At 42.8% G+C, this 21,558-nt stretch overlaps 1 pseudogene; it reads right to left on the bottom strand.

Annotated features, from left to right (window-relative positions):
- The window catches only part of LOC126086197 (leukocyte immunoglobulin-like receptor subfamily A member 5), a 70,133-nt pseudogene extending 65,167 nt beyond the window's left edge, over positions 1-4,966 (bottom strand).
- Positions 4,967-21,558: the final 16,592 nt, after the last annotated feature.

The raw sequence follows: 21,558 nt of genomic DNA, 5'->3' as shown, positions 1-21,558 counted from the left end.
GCTTCCAGCCCCACGCCCAGCGTCAAGGCTCCCCTGCTGGGACGGTGCATTCTCAACTCCAAAATCAGTCACTGCCTCCCGGGGACTTCTCGTCCCTCCAACCGCGTTGCCGTGCCGCCTCCGAGAACCTGTTGGGCCCCCTCCCGGGGTTAGTTCAGGTGGGTGGAGCAGCTCCCCGTGCTTGTGCCGTGACCGAGTGTCCCGGCTGGGACGCTGTTCTCCCCACTCCAATACCAGTCACTGCCTCCCAGGGACTTCTCCTACCGGCTGCATCCCATGCCTCCCGCGAACCAGCTGGGCCCCCTCCTGGAGTTAGTTCAGGGGGGTGGAGCAGCTCTCCGTGTTTATGCTGTACCTGCATCCAGTCCAAATCCCAGCGGGACGGTTCCCCGGCTGGGACGCTGCTCTCCCCGTTCCAAGACCAGTCACTGCCTCTTGGGGACTTTTCCTACCGGCTGCATCCCACGCCGCCCGGGCTAACCGGCTGGGCCCCGTCCCGGGGTTAGTTCAGGGGGGTGGAGCAGCTCTCTGTGCTTGTGCCGTACCTGACTGGTACGCTGGCTCCAGGCTCTGAAAACAATCGCTGCTTCCCCGTATTAGTTCGTTCTCCGTCTCTAAATCTGTGTTTGTTGTTCAGGGTTCGTAGATTGTTATGTATGTGATCGATTCACTTGTTTTTCCGTGTCTTTGTTGTAAGAGGGATCCGAGGTAGCGTCTGCCTAGTCCGCCATCTTGGCTCCCCGCTTTCCATTTTCTTTTTATTAAGTCTCTTGAAAAACCCTGGCCTGTCTCAACTTGGCTAAGGAAGGTAGAGGAGAGAGGAATTTGAAGCTCAGAAAAAGAAAGGTTGTGCCAAAGATAGTAAAACATGATGGGGACAAGGCAAAATAAGCCCTGGGCCCACAATTGGGGCTGGCAGAGTTTTCATTGACTCGTCTATTCACTCACTCACTTACTCATCCATTCATTCACTCTCTCACTAATTCATTCACTCATTCATTCATTCACCCATTCATTCATTCTTTCAACCACATACTAGATCCTTCCCTCTTAATATATTCTTTGTACCTACCAATAATTCCACAATTAGGAGTTCAGACATAATCCCTGCCCGCTTAGAGCTGGAATGCTAGGAGGCAAGACATACTCTGATCAAATAATTGTCCCAATTTACACTATAAACTGCGGCAAGTGTCTTTGGGGGTGAGTCCAGGCACTGAAGGGGGCAGATGAGAGGGAGTGCTGCTCCATCTCTGAGGGTCTCTGAGCTGAGACCTGAGGGCTGAGTTACCTCAGCTGAGCAGATAGGGGGTGGAGGTAAAGTCAGTGTGTGAGAAAGTCCTGTGTGGAGTGGGAACATGGTATGTTTGAAAACCTGAAAGAAAGCCAAGGTGTCTGGAGATAAGAGAGTCAGAAGCAAGGGAGCCAGATGTGCCTGAGAAAATAGAGGTCAGATAAAAAGGAATCTGATTCTAACTGAAGATAAATCCTGGAAAGACTTCAAGGAAAAATAAAGTTTTGCCTTAAAATTAAAAAAATTTTAAATAAGTGAAAAAAGAAATAAAATTAAAAAATAAATAAAAATGAAAAGTGAAAAATAAAATAGAAATAAATAAATAATGAAAAATATACATAGGTAAAAAAAACTTTTGAATAATTTGGTGGAAACTAAAATGATCATAATAGTCTTTTTCAAATGCAAATAGCTGTCACTTTGGTGTGGAGAAGAGAGTGAGCAAGAAGCAGGTATAGGTAGATGATGGAGGCCTATTGATGAGTGGGCAATAGCAGCCACAGAGCTAAGATGTGGAGGTGGCTTGGATGGGGTTGGGGAGAGAGTGTGTAAAGAAGACTTGAGAAAAATGTAGGAGGTAAAATCAACATGCTTTTGTAATATGTAACATATGGGAGGAGGGTGAAGACAGAATCTAGGATGAATTTTCATATTCTGCCCTTTGGGACTATAATATTCCCTGCCAAGGGGATGTTGAAGGAAGTATTGGCTTGTATGGAGAGAGCTCCTGGCCAGCTTTGCACATGTTGAATCTGAGCTGTCTTTGTTGCATTAAGTGGAGCTACTAAGAAGATGAAGTCTCTGTCACAAATGATTAAGCACTTGGCCATAACTGACAGGTTAGTGGTTTGAGCCCATTCAAAGGCACCTCAGAAGAAAGGCCTGGTGATCTACTTCCAAAAATCAGCCATTGAAAACCCTATGGAGCACGGTTCTACTCTGACAAACATGTGGCCGCCATCATGAGTTGGCATCCACTAGATGGCAACTGTTCTGTACGTCTGTTTTTTCTTCCTAAGAAGACAAGTGGAGAACAGTAGAGAGAAGTGGGCTATGGTTCTACATGTGGGGTCATTTGCAGTTTGAGGCATATTTAAGCGTCCTCACGCAGTTTCTCCCAGAATCAGCATCACTCTCATCCAACAGCTGTCCTTGGAGTGGAGAGGGGGCTGGAGGGTTAAAGACACGACTCACCCTGTTGTGCTTGGATCGCTGGTCCCAGGCAGAGCACTGGAAGAAAAATCCCAGTGAGATAAATGCCCACCACCCCATTTCCTTAAAGGGCTGCTACCACCTGATGGCTTGATGAGGGAAGAAGGGTTTTGTCATTGTTGTTAGCTGCTGTTGAGTCGATTTAGTTTCATAGCCACCCCAAGTGTGCATAGTAGAACTACTCCACAGGGTTTTCAAGACTGTAACCTTTCTGAAACAGATCAACTAACCTGTCTTCCAAGGTGCCTGTGGGTGGTTTTGAGCTGCCAAACTTTTGCGCCGCCCAGGGACCTAAGAAGGGATTTACCCAAACCCACCCATAATTTCCAAACCATCCTTTTTGAACATTAATCTGACTATATAATCCTTCTTCCTCTGAAATAGTTTCAAGACAAATGTCCAAGCCCCTCTTCCAAATACATTAGTCCAGCCCTTCTTGAATCTGGACTCATCCCCATCCCCCTGTTCCCAGTTCTGAGAGAAGACTTCTGTGATCAGACCCGAGGTGAGATCTGAGTTGAGTGCAAAGACCTCTGGAGCGGATGGCGTTCCTTCCCCAGGTCCCAGAATCTACCAGATGGAGTCAGGACTGACAAGGAAGGGGACTCCCCACCTGAACTGTACCACCCTTTCGTCCTCTAGTTCTTTGAATCATTCCTGGACTCACCGAGGCCCAGGAGGGCTGTGGGTGTAGGAGACATCGCACAGTCCCTGAAGTCTGCCCTGTCCTGGAGCCGATGATGGACAGAGCCCTGCAGCAGGTACAGTAAACAGTATGTACTGATTGGGCCCTGCCTTGAGGTTTCTACATCACACAAAAAGGGGAAATGGTTTTTTCCCCCATCCTTTCCACTCTACCCCTGAAAGAGATGGAGTCAGGGGCTGTGGGGTGACTTGACTGCTGAAAAATGTTTCATATCAAAATGCTAAGAATGAGGCTGAACTTATCTCTAGATCAAACCCCTTATACATTAAACTCGCTCTAAGTCTATGGGGACAGGCAAAACACAGATTATGAGACAAACTGACTTGAACGTCAGTCCCAACTCCACAAACTAATGACCATCACTTCTTGGGCAAGAAGTTATGCCACTTTAAGTCTACATTTCCTCATACTAAAAATGGGAACCAGCCCCGATTATGAGTTTCAGAAAGGTCCCTGGAAGTGACTCAGGCTGGCTTAAGGGTATTCTTCACTTACCTCAGTTCCTCCAGTTCTCGGCCAAAAGGCCCTTCCCAGGCTGATCACCATTATCACTGAACAAGGACCCTGGAAACCTAGGAAGGACTCGCTTTCCTGAGCTCTGGTCCTCTAGCCCGGACTCAGCCTTGGAAGAGAGATCCTGGTGAGAGGTTTGTCCTGTGAAGCCTGAGCAGAACTTCTTCTCTCCTTGAGCCTCCTGAGGACTTGAACTACACTAGTTGTTGGCTGTGGGGCAGAGCTCCACCCCTGGACTAGAGTTTTCCTTTCCCCCCTTTAAATCTCACCGAGCCTGAGCAGGACCATAAGCATGGTGATCATGGTGTCTTTCCCCACTGTATTTGCACAGAAGGATGAGACCATGGCTCTCAGCAGGTCAAACAGATGCAAGCGTTTGGCCACTAAGAGGCTAGGTCCTACCCATCACATGGTTGTCAAATCATGACCCTACAAGAAGGGGAACAGCCTCTCCCCATGAGCCTGGTTCTCAGCTCCCCAGGACTGGGGCTGTGTGAGAATCAGGGTCTCTGGAGATATTTCAGGCAGAAATGACGTTTGACCCTTTTTGCTATTTGCCTAATCTGTATTTGTCTTAGTCATCTAGTGCTGCTACAACAGAAATACCACAAGTGGTTGGCTTTAACAAAGAGAAATTTATTCTCTCACGGTCTATTAGGCTACAAGTCCAAATTCAGGGCATCAGTCCCAGGGGAAGGCTTTCTCTCTCTGCTGGCCATGGAAGAAGGTCCTTGACATCAATCTTTCCATGGTCTAGGAGCTTCTCTGCACAGGAACCTCGGGTCCAAAGGCCACAATCTGCTCCCAGCACTGCTTTCTTGGTGGTATGAGGTCCCCATGTTTCTCTGTTAGATTCTGTCTTTTGTATCTCAAAAGAGATTGGCACAAGACACTATCTAATCTTGTAGATCTCATCAATATAACTGCTGCTAACCCATCTCATTAACATCATAGTGATAGGATTTACAAGACACAGGGAAATCACATCAGATGACAAAATGTAGACAATCATACAATACTGGGAATCATGACTTAGGCAAGTTGACAGATATTTTGGGGGGACACAATTCAGTCCATGACGGTACTCATCTCACAAAGTCTCAGATGTAGAAGCCAATAGACTCCAGGGCCAATCCTGAGTTTGTTCCTTCCATGCTGAGTGTGACCGAAAGAACATTACCTCTCTTCTCAGGCCTTCTCCCCATGGACATCATCCACTCTTTCAGCATGTCTGTCAACATGTCGTTATTGGGCTGTTACCTTTGCCTGTCATCATGCCAGTCCCTGAAGATGCTTCAGGGAAGACAGATTCATACTCTGCCCTGTGGAACTCAGATCTACAGAGACAAACTTTCAACAACTCACTATACAATTAAAGTCTTGTTCCACTGTGGTTATGAGTACAAAGAGAAATACAGGGAAATATACAAATAAAACATGATTCCTTCTCCTTCCCAAACATTTAGGGTTTTCTTTCTTCTGGACAGACCCCTTCCTTTTTTTCTTTATCCACAGCATCTTCACTCCATGTTTCTGGAAACAAACCTCTGAGTTATTTCTGTCTTCTCAGTGCCCTTGTTTCTTCAGGCAAACTCTCCACCTCATCCTCTTGCTCTGTCTTCAAACTTTGGGAGACAATGAATGTGGTTGGAACTCCAAAGATATAAGAAATGGTAATTTTCATTTAACTCCTGGTCTGTATGACACTGAGGTAATGTTTCTTCTCTGAGACTCATTTTCCTCATTGAAGCATGTTGTAATGAAGCCTACTCTTCGGAATGGTTGTGCGAGTCAGGGGTGTCTGAGACATGGCAGGGTTCAATCAATATGTCCAAAGATATAGTCTCGCCATCCTTGCTTCTAAGGAGCATTCTGGTTGCATTTTTCCAAGACAGCTTTGTTCGTTTTTTTGGCAGTCCGTGGCACATTCAATATTCTTTGCCAACACCACAATTCAAATGTGTCAATTCTTCTTCGGTCTTCCTTATTAATCGTCCAGTTTTCACATGCATATAAGGTGATGAAAACACCATGGCTTGGGTCAGGCACAGTTTAGTCTTCAAGGTGATATACAGATTAGTAGGTTATAGTAGAGATTCCCAAAACAGAGTCACATATGTGTACTACATTTACTTTCTCTAATGTGCCAAATAATTCGGAAGTGACTGGACAGTGCTTTCAACAAATTATATTGGTGCAATTGAATATTCTTTGAGAAAAAGATACTTTGACCCTTACCTCACACCATATTAAACACACACACACACGCACACAAAATTGATCACATATTTAAATGTAAAAGTGAAACTATAAAGTTCACAGAGGAAATCACAGAAAATCTACTTGCCCTTAGATTAGGCAAAGATTTCTCAGGCATGACACTAAAACAATCCCTGAAAGAAAGATGAATAATTTTAACTTCTTAAAAATTACAAACTTTTGCTTTTCACCAGGAAAACATTTTCTCATGGGAAAATGAAAAGGCAAACATAATAGTGGGACAAAGAACTTGAAAAACACATATCTGATAAAGGATTTTATTCATAATATATAAAGATCTCTTATTAAAAAATAATACGATGTACAGTTTTTTAATTTTATTGTGTTTTCAATGAAAGTTTGCACATCAAGTTAGGTTCCCATTTAACAATTTCTATACAAATTGTTCAGTGACATTGGTTACATTTTTCTCAATGCATCAACATTCTCATTATTTTCATTCTGGTTGTTCCGTTTCCGTTTATCTAGTTTCCCTGCTCCCCCCCCCCCCATTACCTTCTTATCTTTGCTTTAGAGTAAATGTTGACCGTTTGGTCTCATATATATGATTTTTTTCATTGGTGGTAATGTTTATTTTACAAGCCAATCTGTTATTTACTGCAAGATGACCTCGGCTAGTAGTTTCAGTTCAACCTTTCAAGGGTAACTTAGCATGATAGTCCCGGGGGTTCCTTTAGCCTCAAGCAGTCCAGTAAGTCTGTACTTTTCATAAATTTGAGTTTTGTTCTACATTTTTTTCTCATTCTGTCAGGGTACATCTATTGTGTCTCTGATGGGAACAGTTAATAGAGGTAGCCAGGTACCATCTAGTCCTTCTGGTTTCAAGGTAGATGAAGCTGTGGTTCATGTAGGCTATTAGTCCTATAGACTAGTTTCATCTTTGAACCTTTTGTTTCCTTCTTTCTCTTTTGCGCTAGATGAGTGGGGACCAATAGCTGTATCTTAGATGGCCAGTCACAAGTTTTTAAGACCCCAGATGCTACTCACAAACTAGGATGTAGAACATAAACTTTATGAACTTTATTAATGCCAGTCGATTGAGTTGTCCCATGAAACTATGGTCTTAAGTCTTCAAACCTAGTAAACCAATCCCATAAGGTGTTTGGTTATATCTAAGAAGTATCCGTAACTGTGCCCCCATGTGCTTTACTATACATATGAACATATATACAGCACACACATACATATATGTACATATGCCTACAGATACACCTATACATGCACACATATATCCCTATATATACCTACCAAAAAAAAAATTTTTTTATATGTATATGCATCCAAAAACCCTTTGCCATCAAGTCAATTCTGACTCATAGTGAGCCCACAGGACAAAGTAGAACTGTCCCATGGGATTTCCAAGGCTGTAATTTTTATGGAAGCAGACTGCCACATCTTTCTCCTGCAGAGTGGCTGGTGGGTTCAAACTGCCAGCCTTTCAGTTAACAACCAAGTGCTTAACCACTGAGCCACCAGGGCTCCTTCATATATGCATACATACCTACATATGTAACCACACACATACTTTTTTGGTTGTTTCTGTTGTTGCAAAATTGTACATGTTATAGCATTTACCAAAAATATCCCTTATTTTTGTGTACTCTTAGTGACATCATTTACCTTGGTCAAGTTGTGGACACTTCTCCCACATTCAGTATTACCTTTCCCATCACAAAAAATAACAAGTGTCAATTATTTAAAGAGTGACTCCCCTTTTCTCCCCCTCCCATCCCTGGTAACCACCAATAAACATTGATTTCTGCATGTATACCTATTCTTGTCTTTTTATAAAAGTGAGATCCTACAACATTTGTTCTTTTGTGACTGACTTATTTGACTTAGCACGATGTCTTCCAGATTCATCCATGTTATAGTTAAAAGATGTTTTGAGGACACATCAATATTCTTTATGACTGACTAGTATTTCATTGCATGTAGGTATGACAAATTGTTTATTCATTCATCTGCTGATGGACATTCAGGTTGTTTCCATCTTTTTGCTATTGTGAATATATAAATCTACTGTTTTGTGGTGGGAGGGAAAATAAGGAAGGACTGATCAGAATTTTAGGAGGAAAAGCAGGACATTCTCACGGATCAAGAGCTCCTCTCTCTCCCCAGGAAGACTTCTCTGATTCTTGGTGCTGCTCACTTTTTCTATCCTGTCTCTCCCTTTTATCAATGTTCTTACTAATGTATCCTTTTGTATCTGTGCACCTTTTTCTCTAGGATATGCATTTAATGGTCACACCTTTGAGTTGCTGCCTTTCAGCTAGGTATTTTCAATCTACTTCCCAAATTTGTTGAAGACATTTGTACACATATCAGTAATGTAGTGGAATTCTATGTGCTCAATATTCTCTCCCGCAACTGATACTGTCATTTTTTTTTTTTTCCTTTTGCCTCTCATGTGAATGTGCTAGGACTTTGGTGTTATAATCTCATTGAAACTGTACCATAAAATTGAGATAAAAATTATTATTGCCATTGAAATAGGAAGATGCATCGTGGCACATAGGGGCTATCAGAGAGGTGTGCTTCAGTTGATAGTACTCATCTATGAAAGGCGACTCTATTCATCATTCCCAACTCTGCCTTCAGTGACATCACATTGGCACCTTAAAGTAGCTAAGGAGTAGAATATTTACACCACAGAAGTTGGAAAATGCCACAAATCAGGCTTTTTTTCAGCAAGCCAATTTCCAGCACCCTACTGGGTATCACTTCAAACATCAGTGTGCTGATTTCAAGTGATGACGTTTCTTAAGAAACCACAACAGGCATTTGTATGAACAGTGAAGAGGAACTAACGGTAAATGGCTTGTAGGGTCCAGACAATGTATTAGGGCATGATTTTGGATTATTTATTTCCCGAATGGAATCTGATGATAGCTCATATATTCAGTTATTGGACCAGGTTCTGTGGTTTGAGCTAAAGAGATAGACAGTCCATAGCACACCCTGTTGTAGTTAGTTGCCAGCTCCAACTCATGGCGACCTTATATATAGCAGAACAAAACATTGCCCAGTCATGCACCATCTTTGTGACCTTTGATATGTTTGAGCCCATTGTTGTGGCTATTGTGTCAATCCATCTCATTGAGGGTTTCCTTATTTTCACTGACCCGCTAATTTACCAATTATAATCCTCTTTTCTAGTGATATGTATTTTATATATTACATGTATGGAATGTGCTAATTAGAAATAAAGAAAAATGTATTACATGAGAGCAGGCTAGAAGGGGTATAGAGATATAAACCCAAAACTGCCATGTGGGAAGTAGCCTCATGTCCTAGAGGTTGGAAAAAAGGGGAGCCAGTCCTGGAAAGTCAACAACAGAACTATTACATTTAATGGAAGAAAAGTCCTGTGCAAGGAATACCCCAGATGTTTTTCCCGTACTTGAATAATGTTTCCTTCTTCTTGAGATGGTTCCCAGGTAGTTCACACAGCATATTTCTAGATTTTCTTCTAGAACCTCCTGTCCATATCAGATTTTTTTCCAGGCTTTACTACTCTGAATGTTACGTTTGTTCTCAATTATGTTTACCTCCAGGCTGTATCATGGGCCTTCTCTGACTCTTTCGTTCCTAGTATAGCAGCACCCCAAGGATAAGCAGGATCAAGGCAGCCATTCCCATGCGGATAAGATTCTTGATTTTATAATCTAGGGGTTTGAAGCTTGAATTTTGGACAAAGAGGTAACAGAGGACTTGTTTTCAGGTCCCATTGAGTTGGTTCTGACTCATAGCGTCTCCATCCAGGTACAACAGAACAAAACACTCCCCGGCCCTGCGCCATCCTCAGAGTTGTTATGTTTGAGCCCATTGTTTCAGCTACTGTGTCAATCCATGTTGTTGAGGGTCTTCTTTTTTTTTTTTTTTAGCTGACTCTCTACTTTACCAAACATGATACAGTCTCCAGGGACTGGTCTATCCTGATAACAGGCTCAAAGTACATGAGATGAAAATTTACCATCCTCACTTCTAAGGAGCGTTCTGACTGTGCTTCTTCCAAAACAGATTTCTTTGTTCTTCTGGAAGTCCATAGTATATTCAGTATTTTTCACCAACACCATAATTCAAAGGCATCAATTCTTCTTTGATCTTCCTTATTCATTGCCCAGTTTTCCCATGCATATGAGGCTACTGAAAATACCATGGCTTGGGTCATGTGCACCTTAGCCCTCAAAGTGACATCTTTGTTTTTTAAGACTTTAAAGAGGTCTTCTGCAGCAGATTTGCCCACTGCAATGTCATCTGATTTCTTGACTGCTGCTTCCACCGCCCTTGACAGGTCATGTATGTGTGTGTCTCTAGCCCCACAACTGAAAATTTATCCATACCACACTTGGGTTTTGACTTGCCTTGCATTTGGTTGAAGTTATCAGTTGCTTCTGGCAATCAAAAAACAGAGGGTGAGGGTAAGGAGTTCAGAGTCCCAGGCTCAGCCTTTTCCCTGGGTTCTGCATTCTCTCACTTCTCATGAGTTGAATTTTTTTTTTGTGACATGACATTAATGTGGCTTTGATGAGCCCATCCTCTGCTCTAGTAAAGCTCCCAAAAGCTTTCTCTTGATTCTTTCAGGCTTTCTCTCGTCTTTGAATTGAGACTCCATTTCTAGTCACAGTAAAACAGATTTTGGCAGTGGCCTAAAAGCTCAGGAAGGCAAGAAAAGCAGTCTCCCAATTCAAAAATGATTTAACTCTTACATACCCTCTGTTTCTTCTGGAACACAGGAACACATAAGCTTAATCCCCTGGAGATGAGAGTTTCCACTTATTCTACAGATGAAGACTCAGGAACCATAGATGAAGGGGTTGGGTCATCAAGCACTCTTGAATATCAAGACCACAAAGGAGTAAAAGTCTGGACCTCCTCTCCTTCACTCTGGGGAGGATTCACCAGTTTGTACTTGGTTCCACCGGGCCTGACACAGCCGTTGGAGAGATTTCTGAGTGAGAAGCTTGTTGGTCCCACCGACACACAGAAGCTCCATGGGTGATCTGGACTACTGAGTACTGGGGTCAGACTGGGTACGAGCACATTCTCTCCTCCCTTCTGAGGCTAACCTCCCGTTGAGCTTCCTGAGTTCCTGGGTCTCCTAAGGGAACAGGACTAGGCATGGAGAAGGGGACCTCATCCCTCCTCTTTTCCCCACAGCTCACCAAGATAGAGAAGGGCAGTGAGGATTAGAGTCACAGCACTGTCCCCCATGGTCCCCAGTGGGACAGACATTATTAATCATCATAAAACCTGGCAAGACAAGCAGACTGATACACAGGGTATGACAAGTCCTAAGTTCTGTGTTTTGTGTCACACAGTTTCCTCACAGGAAGGTGGACAACCCTTCCCTGGAACCTGCCTCTGCTCCTCCAGAAGGTAGGAACTGAGGAGACAGCAGGCTCTGGAGACCTTTCAGACCAGATCTGAGTCTTACCCAAAGAAATGTACGAGGAACATGCTTATAATAAACAATAATAAAACTGCAACATTAAGCTACCCCAGATGGTGTGTTGATCAGTATTCTAAATGAAGTGTATAGATTCCTAATGCAATTCTTACACAAAACCTATAACACCAAGAAAAAAAAAACAACATAAATGGCGGCTATACCCATAAACCTCACCAGATAGAATACACAGGAATAAAACCAACTACATTTGTGGAAAGAGACAATGGAAAAGCTCAGTGTCATCAATCAGAACAAGGCCAGGGGCTGACTGTCAAACAGACCATCAGTGCTCATATGTAAGTTGAAAGAGAAGCCCAAGGCTGATTCCTATGAGATGGAAGTCAGACATGCCTTCTCTCTCTGCCATTTTTACCAATTCTGACACCAACAGTCCCTCCCACAGCACTCTCTTTCTCTGCTTGGTTTGATAATTCATTGCAACGGCCACACAGAACTCAAAGAGAATACTCACGAATATGGGGTTTATTAGGGAAGTACCAGGTTACAATTCAGGTTAGGAATGTTCAGGATACAGTTGTTCCATCAGGACAGCCTCTTCCCAGCATGCTCGCAGCCATGCCTCTCTGAACCTCAGCCTCTGCCCTCTCAAGCAAGTGTTACAAAGCTCTTTTAGTTCTGCCAATAAATATCCAGAAGGATTCCACTCTGCAGGCAAGCCTCCTGCCCAAAAATACTCAGCTTTCTTGCTCCATGGGCTGGGAAGCCCACTGTGCTGTCTTCTACCATCATTTCTTTGCCACCGCTTCTCAAGCTCTCTCTCTTTGTGTGTATGTCTCCTGGTTCCAGAAGCTTCTCAGAGCAGGGATCCTGGTTCCAAAGGACGCAATCTTGGCTCACGGCTATTCTTCCTTGATGGTGGTGGAATCCTCCTCTCTGGTCTGGAATTGGCTTTCTTTTTAGGCAAAACTGACCAATTCCCTTGGTGACCCACAACTATCTTATCTGCACAGTCCCACACAATCACTTGTGTGGAATTTACAAGATCATTGTTAGAAAGACCATACAAAAGTGATCCATTGCACCACAAACTGCCTGGCCAACCGACTGGAAGAGATTCGTGTTTGTGCCCATTCCCAAGAAAGGTTATTCAACAGAATTTGGAAATTATTAAACAATATCATTAATATCACACACAAGTAAAATTTTGCTGAGGATAATTGCAAAAAGATTGCAACAGTACATTAACAGGGAACTGCCAGAAATTCAAGCTGGTTTCAGAAGAAGATGTGAAACAAGGGATATCAATGCTGTGTCAGATGGTTCCTGGCTGAAAGCAGAGAATATCAGAAAGATGTTTACCTGTGTTTTATTGACTGTGCAAAGGCATTCCACTGTGTGGATCATAACAAATTATGGATAACATTTTCAAAGAATGAGAATTCCAGAACACTCATGCAAAACCTCTACATAGAACAAGGGGATACTGCGTCATTGAAAACTCAGGAAAGGTGTGCATCAGGATTGTGTCTGCAGTGTGATGAATTGCTTTTGTGTGGTCTTTCTAGCCATTATCTTATAACTCCCACCAGAGTTATTGGATGGGACTTTGTGATAAAGTAATTGTGGCCTAATGATGGGATTGGTCAGTTTAGCCATCCCGCTGAGCTAGGGGTGAGTCATCTGAGAGGCACAAGAGAGAGGATCCCACCACCATCAAGGAAGAACAGCCAGGAGTGGAGATGATGTCCTTTGGACCTAAGATCCCTGTGTTGAGAAGCTCCTGGACCCAGGAGACAGAGAGAGAGAGTGAGTAAGAGCTGTAACCCTGAAGATAGTGAGAAGTGGTGGCAGAGGAGCGGTGACAGAGAAGCGGCGTCAGGAAAGACCAGTAGGAGAGATCACGCAGTGGGCTTCTTGGCCCACGAAGTGAGAAAGCTGAGTGCCTTTGGGCAGAGGTCAAGGGTCAGGGACAGGTGTGCCTGCTGGCACAGCTGGGAAGAGGCTATCCTGATGGAAGAACTGTATCCTGAGTGTTCCTGAACCTGAATTGTAACTCTTAAAAAAAAAAAAAGGAGGGAGACTCATTAACAACCTGTGATATGCAGATGTCACAACCTTGCTTGCTGAAAGCAAAGAGGACTTGAAGCACTTACTGATGAAGATCAAAGACCAAGCCTTCAGAATGGATTATACCTCAACATAAAGAAAACAAAAATCCTCAATTGGACCAATAAGCAACATCATGACAAATGGCGAAAATATTGAATTTGTCAAGGATTTCATTTCACTTGGATCCACAATCAATGCCCATGGAAGCAGCAGTCAAGGAATCAAATGACATATTGCATTGGGCAAATCTGCTGGAAAAGACTTCTTTTAAGTGTTAAAAAGCAAAGATGTCACTTTAAGGACTAAGGTGCGCCGGACCCAAGCCATGGTATTTTCAATCACCTTATATGCGTGCGAAAGCTGTATAATGAATAAAGAAGACCAAAGAAGAATTGATGCATTTTAATTACAGTGTTGGCAAAGAATATTGAATATATCATGCACTCCCAGAATAATGAACAAATCTGTTTTGGAAGAAGTACACCAGATGTTCCTTAGAGGTGAGTATTACTTCCCTAATAAACCCCATAACCATGAGTATTGCCTATGAGTTCTGTGTGGTCATTGCAATGAATTATCGAACACAGCAGAAAAATGGAGAGTGCTGAGAGGGAGGGGCAGTGGGTGTCAGAGTTAGCAAAGATGCCATGAAAGCAGGCATATCTGACCTCTTCCTCAAAGAAATCAGCCTTGGGCTGTTGGTCTTGATTCTCCTTTCCCCTTATGAAGTTAGAGGAGGTCAGACACCATCTCCATGCTGTTTTTACAGTATACTTTCACCATCCTTATGCAATCTGTATGCTGAGAAGCTGGACTATATGAAGAAGAATGCAGCATCAGGACTGGAGGAAGACTTATTAAAGGCCTGCAATATGCAGATGACACAAACTTCCTCGCTGAAAGTGAAGAGACTTGAAGCACTTACTGATGTGGATCAAAGACTATAGCCTTCAGTATGGATTACGCCTAAACATAAAGAAAACAAATTTCTTTTTACAACTGGATCAACAAGTAACACCTTGATAAATGAAGAAAATATTGAAGTTGTGAGGGATTTCTTTTTGCTTGGTTCCACAATCAAAACCCACGGAAGCAGAAGCCAAGAAATCAAATGATGCATTGCACTGGGCAAACCCACTGCAAAAGGCCTCTTTAGTGTGTTAAAAAAAAAAAAAAAAATGAAGAAAGAAGCATGTCATCTTGAGGACTAAGGGATACCTGACCTAAGCCATGGTGTTTTCAACTGCCTCGTGTGCATGTGAAAGCTGGAAAATGAATAAAGAAGACTGAAGAAGAATTGATGCATTTCAATTATGGTGTTGCCAGAAGAATGAACAAATCTGTCTTAGAACAAGTACGGCTAGAATGCTTTTTAGAAACAATGATGGCCAGACTTCATTTTACCTATTTTGGACATGTTTTCAGGAGGGGCCAGTTCCAGGAGAAGGACATCATGCTTGGTAAGTAGAGGATCAGTGAAAAAGAGGAAGAGCCTCACCGAGATGGACTGACAGTGATTGCAACAATGGGCCCAAACATAACAATGATTGTGAGGATGGTGCAGGATCAGGCAGTGTTTTGCTCTGTTGTACATAGGGTCGCTGAGAGTTGAAACCATCTCAATGGCACCTAAAAACAACAATCTGACACAAATACGTTTAGAGTTGAATGAACGTGAGTGGAAGGATTCTTTATCATATTCTAGAAGACTGCAAAGGAGTTTTCTAGGTTCAAATTGGCTATGAGAGCAGCATGTAAAAAGGCACAAACATATGTAGTAATTCAGGTTGTGTGTGTGAGTAGGGGGTGGGTGAGTGGAAGGTGTGGTTATCTATGATGAGCTTGGTTAGGGAGAGGGTGGTCATGTTTTCTGGAGCTGAAAAGTATATCTCAGGCTGTCTTAGTCATCAAATGCTACTTTAACAGAAATACCACAAGTGGATGGCTTTAACAAAGAGAAGTTTATTCTCTCACAATCCAGTAAGCTAGAAGTTCAAATTCAGGGCACCAACTCCAGGGGAAGGCTTTCTCTCTCTGTTGGCTCTAGAGGAAGGTCCTCTTCATCAGTCTTCCCTTGGTCCGGGAGCATCTCAGCACAGGAACCTCAGGTCCAAAGGACGCGGTCTGCTCCTGGCACTGCTTTCTTGGTGGTATGAGGTCCCCAACTCTCTGCTTGCTTCCCTTTCCTTTTATCTCTTGAGAGATAAAATGTGGTGCAGGCCACATCCCACGGAAACTCCCTTTACATTGGATCAGGGAGGTGGCCTGAGTAAGGGTAATGTTACAATCCTACCCTAATCCTCTCAACATAAAATTACAATAACAAAATGGAGGACAACAACACAATACTGGAAATTATGGCCTAACCAAGTTGATACACACATTTGGGGGGGGACATAATTCAATCAACAATACAGGCCTTATCATCAACAGTTTTAAATGTCAAGTGATGATACTTAGATATTATTTTGAGGAAGATGGAGAACTGTGGAAATGTTTTGAGCATGGGAGGGTTCAGTGCCAGATAAAGTAGGGGTTAGTGAGAAGAATGACCTGCAATAGGGAGTGAGAGCCTTGGTAGGGGGATCAGGAAAGAGGCTGACATGATGGCACAGACAAGACAACTTAAGTCTTCAATTGAACTTGAACCAGGAAACTTGGTTGAGGAGGACTCAGGGGGAAGAATCATTTGCATCTGTTGATTGTAAAGCAGAAGAGAGTGCCTTGGTTGACTGGACAAGCCAATGGGGCCATCACAGAGAACATGACCCCAGTAGGGATTGTGGAAATGGGGAGATATTTATAACACAATTCAGTGCAATGAGTTACTTAATATGGCCCTTTTAGCCATAGTCTTTGTGACTCACACAGAGTGATTGAGTGGGACTATGCAAATAAGGCATATGGAACCCTAATGAAGAAATTGGTCAGTTTTGCCATCCAGCTAGGCTTAAAATAAGCCATCTCAGAGGTGGGAGGAAAGGATCTCACCACCACCAAGAAAGAAGAGGCAGGATTGGATTGTATCATTTGGACCCAGGATTCCTGCACTGAGAAGCTCTTGGAACCAGGAGAAATAGAGAGAGCTGTAACACCGCAAGAAGTGGCAGCAGAGAAATGGCAGCAGCAGAGGCAGGAAACCGGCAGGGAACAGCACAGTGGGCTGGAGTGAGAAAGCTTAGAGCCTTCAGGCAGGAGATTTGCTGGCAAAGTAGGTTGTCTCTGGTCACTTGGTGGAGCTAGGTTTGTAGACCCACAGAGTTAAAGCTAAGCATCTTTGGGCTAAAGCTTACTGGTGGAGTGGGATGCCTCTGCGTACTTATCGGCAGAGCTAAAAGAGCTTTGTAACACTTGCCCAAGCAGGGCAGAGGCCAGGCTGAAGGGCTAAGGATCAGAGAGATATCTGCCTGTGGCAGAGCTGAGAAAAGGCTGTCCTGATGGAAGAGCTGTATCCTGAGCCTTCCTGAACCTGAATTGTAACCTGTTACTACCCTAATAAACACCATAATCATGAGTATTGTCTGTGAGTTCTGTGTGGCCTTGCAATGAATTATTGAAATCAGTAGAGAGTGCCATGGGAGGGACCGATGTTAGAATTGGCAAAGAATGCGGAGAAAGGTGGTATATCTGACTTCCACCTCATAGGGTCATTATAAGTCGGAATCGACTTGACGGCAATGGGTTACAGTTATGGTTACCTCGTAGCAATCAGTCTTGGGCTGTTGACCTTGAATCTCCTCCCGCCTTGTAAAATTAGAGAAGGAGGTCAGATGCAGCCCCTGACATGACATTTTTACAGTGCTTGTCAGAAGTGGGATTTGTTACAATGGCTCCAGACCCATGAAAGCATGGGATTTTGTAAGAGAAAGAAGGAAAGGATGTGGGAAGTGTAACTTTTGATTCTTAAAATGGTTACTTTGGTGGTTGTTACCTGTAATGGCTGAAAGGAAAGTAAGAGATGTTACACTGAAGCTGAAGGGAGAAAAGCCTCACCTGGAGTGCTTGGGCAAGGTCTAGGCCAGATAAATGGGATGGGTAATAGGGGACAAGGGTCTTCTGGTTCTACCCAACCAGAGGCCCAAGGCCATATGCATATGAATGGGAAGATAGTTAAGGTGTGGAGAAGAGATGAAACTGGAATGTTTAAAAAGGTTTTATGTGTTTGAGTGTACTACGGGTATTGAATGTTTCTCCTACTTAGTGTTGTAAAACAGACTTGATGTATGATAGAAATGGATATTGGGTATGATAGATTATAGAGAGTGTGTAACTCTGCCTTCAGCCAATACTTGATGGGATATGCTAAAAGGGAAACCAGAATTTGCCCCAAAGAAACATAGGCTGTTGGTTTGTATACGGTAGCCCTGTGTTGGGGGCTTAGGTTGAAAACCTGAGTCCCACTCAGAATCCTTCAGAGTCAGGAAATATGCATTTGAAAAGATGTGCAGAAACAGTCAGGATCACTAAGAGGACAGGAGATTTGTATTTGAAGGAAGGACTTGCAGGAAAAAAAAAAGTGACTATTTTGCTTTTTTAATTTCAAGCAAGCACTTTGCCTTTGGGTGCATTAAAAAAAAAAAAGCCCTTGCCCTTGAGTCGATTCCAGCTTATAGTGACCCTATAGGGTGAAGTAGAACTGCCCCATAGGGTTTCCAAGGGGTGGCTGGTGGATTTGAACTGCTGACCTTCTGGTTAGCAGCCCTAGCTCACTGTTGCTCTTAAGCGTTGTGTCACCAGGGCTCCTTTGGATGCACTGAAGCAGGAAAATCAGTGCCCATCAGAAAAACCCCCTTCCAGGACTGGAAGTTAAAGGGAGCCAGCAAGTAGACAGCTTAGTATGCTCCCTTAAGATGACCACCTGAGGGCAAGAGATGAGTGGAAGTGGGAGAGGCTCAGCAATGAAGAGACAAGCTTAGTCTGGAGAATGCCCACTGGTGCCCATTGAACCACCAATGGGGACTAGGGATGAGAGAGAGAGAAGGGACTGGCTGGTCTGAAGTGCAAGGAGGTGTGTAGGAACTCCCAAGCCTCACTCCTACCATGCCATTTTCACACTGACATTTAGCTGACTCTTAGGGGAAGCACAACTTGCTTCCTGGCCTGGGCATGTGGGTTTTGTTTCTCTCAAACACTTCCCATCACTGACTTCCCTGTTTCTGTAAGTAACAGCCTCTTTCTCTTCTTCACTCTCCATTAGAACCTCTGAGTCATTTTTGTATCCTTGGTACCTCTTCTTCCCTTGACCATGACTTTTCATTCCATACTGTGAATTTTGATTCATGCTTTGGGCAAGAGCACTAGTTGGGGGTCATTCCCAGGTTTTAATTTAAGGTATGGCTGTTACATTTACTGACTGTGACCTTGAACATTTTCCTCATTGTAGAAAAATTATTTAACAACTCCACCTCTCAGGGTTGTTTTGGGAAATCAGCAGTACCTCTGATTGGCACATGGAATGGGCTCGATCTAGTGTAGTTTCAATGAACAGATTATGACAGGTGGCATAAGACCAATTATGGTAAGGACAGCTAATTAAAATAGAAGCCCCTAAAACTGCCCTTACCCAACATGGTAAATCAGAAACAATACCATATACTGGGTGAAAGGTAGAAGGTCATGATGACTTAAGGGATCCAAGATGGCTGGTCCTCACCTAGAATTATATACACTGACAAATTATTGTTAAGAGTGAAGGTGATTTGAAAAGGGCCCAAAATCCATCAAATGGGGAAAAGACAGTCTTTTTAACAAATGGTGCTGGCAAAGCTGGATGTCCATCTGCAAAAAAATGAAATAGAACCCATACTTCACACCATACACAAAAACTAATTCAAAATGGATCAAAGACCTAAATATAAAACCAAAAACTATAAACAGCATAGAAGAAAAAATATGGTCAACACTAGAGACCCTAATACACGGCATCAACAGGATACAAACCTTAACTAACAACACACAAACTCCAGAAGATAAGCTAGATAACTAAGATCTTCTAAAAATTAAATACTTACGCTCATTGGAGACTTCACCAAAAGAGTAAAAAGAGAACCTACAGACTAGGAAAAAACTTGGGGCTATGACAAATCCAACAAAGGTCTAATCTCTAAAATCTACAGGAAAATCCAACACCTCTACAACAAAAAGACAAATAACCCAATTAAAAAATGGGCAAAGAAAATGACCAGTCAGTTCACCAAAGAAGACATTTAAGCAGCTAAGGGTAACAGGCACATGAGGAAATGCTCATGATCACTAGCCATCAGGGAAATGCAAATCAAAACCACAATGAGAAACCATCTCACCCTGGTATTACTGGCATGAATCAAAAAAACAGAAAACAACAAATGTTGGAGAGGCTGCAAGGAGATTGGAACTCTTATGCACTACACTGCTGGTGGGAATGCAAAATGGTACAACCAATTTGGAAAACTATAAGCCACTTCCTTAGAAATATTACATGAATCAGCAATCCCACTCCTAGGAATATACCCTAGAGAAATAAGAGCTGTCACATGAATAAACATATGCACACCCATGTTCATTGCAGGATTGTTCACAATCCTAGATGCCCATCAACAGATGAATGGATAAACAAATTAAGGTACATATACACAATGGAGTACTACGCAACAATAAAGAGCAGTGATGAATCTGTGAAGCATCTCACAACACAGATAAATCTGGACAGCATTATGCTGAGTGAAATAAGTGAATCACAAAAGGACAAATATTGTATGAGACCACTACTGTAAAAACCCATGAAAAGGTTTACACACAAAAAGGGACAATCTTTGATGGATAGGAGGGAGGGGAGAGGTGGGGATGGAAAAACGCTAAATAGACAATGAATGAGTAGTGACTTTGGTGAAGGGTAGGACTGTGCACACTACTGGGGAAGCCAGCACGGCTTGTCCAAGGCAAGGTCATGGAGGCTCTGCTCCATACATACATTGAAACTCCCTGAGGGAACAAATTACTGGGCTGAGGGCTCTGGGAACCATGGTCTCAGGGAACATCTAGCTCAATTGGTATAACATAGTTTATGAAGAAAATGTTCTACATTGTACTTTGTTGAGTATATCTGGGGTCTTAAAAGTTTGTGGGCAGCCATCTAAGTTACTCCACTTGTCTCACCCCATGGGAGCAAGGGATAATGAAGAAAATCGAGGACACAGGGGAAGGATTGGTCCAGAGGACTGGTGGACCGCAACTATGACAGCCTCCACTGAACTGAGTCCAGCACAGCTAGATGGTGCCACTGAGTGCTCTGACAGGGATCACAGTGAAGGGTCCCTGACAGAGCTGGAGAACAATGTAGAACAAAATTCTAACATACAAAAAAAGACCAGACTTACTGGCCTGACAGAGACTGGAGAAACCCCAAGAGTATGGTCCCCAGACACCCTTTTAGCTCAGTAATGAAGTCACTCCTGAGATTCACCCTTCCTTCAACCAAATATTAGAGAGGCCCATAAAATAAAGCAAGACTAAAGGGTTACGCCAGCCCAGAGGCAAGGACTAGAAGGCAGGAAAACTGATAATAGAGAACCAAGGTCAAGAAGGGAGAATGTTAAATGTCGTGGGGTTAGTAACCAATGTCACAAAGCAATACATGTGCTAATTGTTTAATCAGAAGCTAGTTTGTTCTGTAATCCTTCATCTAAAGCACAATAATAAAAAAATAAAAGTGAAGGTGAAAATTTCACCAGTGGGTTAATGCCTGAGATCTATGGGACTTATGTCATCTCTTACCTGGTGGGACTTCTTCTTCATATAAGAATCCACTGGATCATGGAGCAATTCCTTGAGGTACAATGAACATATAGGGAATCATGTCCTTTTATGCAATATTTTTTTATTAAGGTAAAATTCATATAACATAAAATTAACTATGAGCCATTTTAAAGTGTAAAAGTCAATGGCATTTAGTACATTCAGAATGTTGTGCAACCTCTATTTGTTCAGGTCATGTCTGTCTAATCTTAAGTTTATGCAGTTAAAAGAGATTCAACAACCTCATAGTCACAC

Source organism: Elephas maximus, chromosome 11, assembly GCF_024166365.1.
Source record: "Elephas maximus indicus isolate mEleMax1 chromosome 11, mEleMax1 primary haplotype, whole genome shotgun sequence".
Classification (NCBI taxonomy): Eukaryota; Metazoa; Chordata; class Mammalia; order Proboscidea; family Elephantidae; genus Elephas; species Elephas maximus.
This window is presented reverse-complemented; position numbering and strand designations above follow the sequence as displayed.